The 3,070-nt window shown below is 39.4% G+C and overlaps 1 long non-coding RNA gene across 1 annotated transcript; it reads right to left on the bottom strand.

Annotated features, from left to right (window-relative positions):
- Positions 1-39: 39 nt before the first annotated feature.
- On the bottom strand, positions 40-2,793 carry LOC148193062 (uncharacterized). The gene is made up of 3 exons (XR_015781863.1): positions 2,310-2,793; positions 2,113-2,206; positions 40-349 (listed from the first exon to the last, which is right to left on the bottom strand). It is a non-coding gene; the product is annotated as an uncharacterized LOC148193062 (long non-coding RNA).
- Positions 2,794-3,070: the final 277 nt, after the last annotated feature.

Below are 3,070 nucleotides of genomic sequence, written 5' to 3'. Positions count from 1 at the left end.
TTACCATAATTGAGAATTAATTACAATTAATAATATAAACAGTGCAGTCTTTGCATTAACTCAGATTTAAAAGCCGAACGGCATCAGTACAAGGGAAGCGCGCATAAACGCTTACAAGGGAAACTAAAACGAAAGCTTCAAATATATACTAACGTACGCTAAACAGAAGCAAAACAATAACTAGGACGAACGGCTATACAAAACACTTGGCCGAACGTTCAATCGAAGCTAACAACTTCAGTCCTAATTTAACGAGCGTGTTCAGGCTCGGTCTTTACTTCCACTTCCACAAGATTTGCATCTTCCAAATTTCCTTCTTCCAGCATTTCTCCAAGGGACGTACCACCATCTGCTCACATCCACAACGGATGATCATTGCATTTGACAAGACGGAGATACATGGACAGTAGACAACACAAAGAAAATTGCAAGGGTAAGCTTATAATATTTAATTTATACAATCAACACATACATTTACATTTCAAACACACATACATTTACATTTCAAAACACACATACAGCATGTGGTTCATCAAATAATAATCATAGGAAAATGTAATATAAGACAGACCGTCCGGACTGTATGAACCGTGTAGCTACAGGCGTCCTTGCACCCGAGTGATGTAGTAACTGGGATACCCTCAACAGCTGCCACTCGAGGTTAATCCTTCGCCCCTGCTAAGTGAGGGATACGAAAGATCTCCTGCCATTCCCACACATGACTACTCCCTTCTACGTGAAGATGAGCATCACGGAATATCAGGATGGACCAAGCCAGCATTAGCATGCCCACAGTCATACTTTACAAAACTCAATAATCAATCATATCTGAGACGTTCCTCCTTGGAACGCTCGTTAAAATCCATTTCCAATAATTCGTTCACAATATCATTCGCCCATATTAAACGGTTCTCATATTCACATTTTCATTCTGTGTTCCACTCTCTTAAATTCATTAACGTTCATCACTTAATCAATAGAGACTATCGTTACAGTACTCCTACATCCTCGTTTCTGATCAAAAGAAACGAACCATTTATCCACTTAATACGTTTCAACACTAAAAATTTTGAAGGTACTGATCTTAGAAGATATGGATGATACTTAGAAAGATTTTAAGTATATAGACTCCAGGTAGAATCCAAAGGATACAACCAGTAAGAAAATATTTAGATAAACAACCAAATATGATTAAATTCAGAAGACAACACTGCCAGTCAAAGAACGAACGTTAAATAACAATTTGGACGAACGCCAGTTACGTTCGCATTCAGAATTCAATAATAAGGACGAGCGTTCAGTTATAAAACCGAACCCTCCTTTAACGAACGCTGGGTCAATGACCGAGCATAAATCCGAACGAACGCTTGGTATAAACCGAGCGCTATCTAGGACGAACGCTTCGGTATAAGACCGAGCGCCCATTTGGGACTAACGTTTAATAAAATGACGAACGCTCTGTAAAATGAACGTTCGACACAAAGTCGAATGACATCAAGGACGAACGCTCGACTTAAGGCCGAACGTCATTGAGGACGAACGCTCGACTTAAGGCCGAACGTCACGTATTTATAAAGTTTCAAATATTTATCTATACTGAGCTGAACCGAACGCTCATTCACAAAATTGGGGACGCTCGTTCTCGAGCAGAATTCCTTCCAAATGAAGGAATTCCAAATCTAAGTTATTTTGCTGAACCCCGAACGGTCTATGACCGTACCGGGACGAGCGTCATTTATCAGAGGGGAGATTAAAATTCCAGATTTCTCAAGTTTAACAGAACTTTCCAGATTTCAAATTTATAACTTTATAACTTTCATTCCAGATTTAATTCATTACTAACATCATTCTCATACAGATTTCAACATTTTAATCATTCCAACTCTACCATAATCATACTCCATTCATACGTAATCAAATCATCATGCATTTCAAACCACCAACAATATATACAATCCACGCAAACAGTGATCGTTCATGACAGATAAATCAAAATCAGAAAGCCAGATTCCATAACAGTGGTCAATCATACAACTCAAACATTACATTTTTCATTCATACAACTCAGATTCCACAACATGCAGTATAAATTAAACACATAGCTTCCCTTACCTGGATAGCAGTGTACTCCCTATGCAACCACTTGTTAACTTGTCCAAATAAAATTTCCTACCCGCAACGTGCTTTCTCAAGCGTTTCACTAACTCTATCCAGAAAGAACGTAGGAAACTTAGAGTATATTCTAACATGCAGCTGTATTAAGGTCTGCATGCAACTTAGAAAAGGGTTTCTAGGGTTCGAGAGCTTACCAGTCCAGATCTTGGTTCTGTTCGGTTCAGAACGCTGCTCACGGTGCAGGGAACGTTTCTGCAGTATCTGAAATGGATTAGGAGTAAGCTTTGGTAAGTTACAGAAGAGAGAAGCTTGGGAGTTCCTAGAGAGAAGTTGGAGGAGATGAAAGGGTGAATTCGGAGGAAGAAGATGAGTGAGTGCAGGTGAAAGGGTTTTTTTCTAAAATTTAGAGTTTTGTTAATTTCTTGTTCGTTTGAACGAACGTGTCTCAAGCCGACACCTGCACACCAACCTCTGATCAGGAAGCTTCTTCCGCAACACGTGGCGTGCTTGCATGCAAGGATTGGTGCGTTTTTAATGCACTGAGTGCGTGTGACGTGGAGCGGTTTCAGAGAATTATGGGGGCTTGGTTTCAGTGCACTGCAGAGGGATTTATCAGCTTTTGAAAGTGGGTTTTTAATGAGAATAAGCGTTGATTGTGGTGTGGATTAATTATGATGACAGGGAATTACTACTACTAATTATTTAGGGTTTCACACTGTAAATACTAAATTTTCGTCCGAATTGATTTTTTTGGCTTTTACTGTAACATCCCAAAAATTTACCCTTTAAAATTCAAAATTTAAAATATGTAATAATACATTTAGGATAAACCCCGTCAAAGAGCACCCATGGGAACTGTACCAACTTCAGAAGGCCTGAGAGGTGGATCTGGGTTGGGCATCTGGTGAGAGGAGGTGAAGAATTGTTGAGGTTGCAAGGAGATCTTGATCTGCAC

Source organism: Vigna umbellata, chromosome 9, assembly GCF_029865625.1.
Source record: "Vigna umbellata cultivar VRB3 chromosome 9, Vumbellata_1.0, whole genome shotgun sequence".
Classification (NCBI taxonomy): Eukaryota; Viridiplantae; Streptophyta; class Magnoliopsida; order Fabales; family Fabaceae; genus Vigna; species Vigna umbellata.
This window is presented reverse-complemented; position numbering and strand designations above follow the sequence as displayed.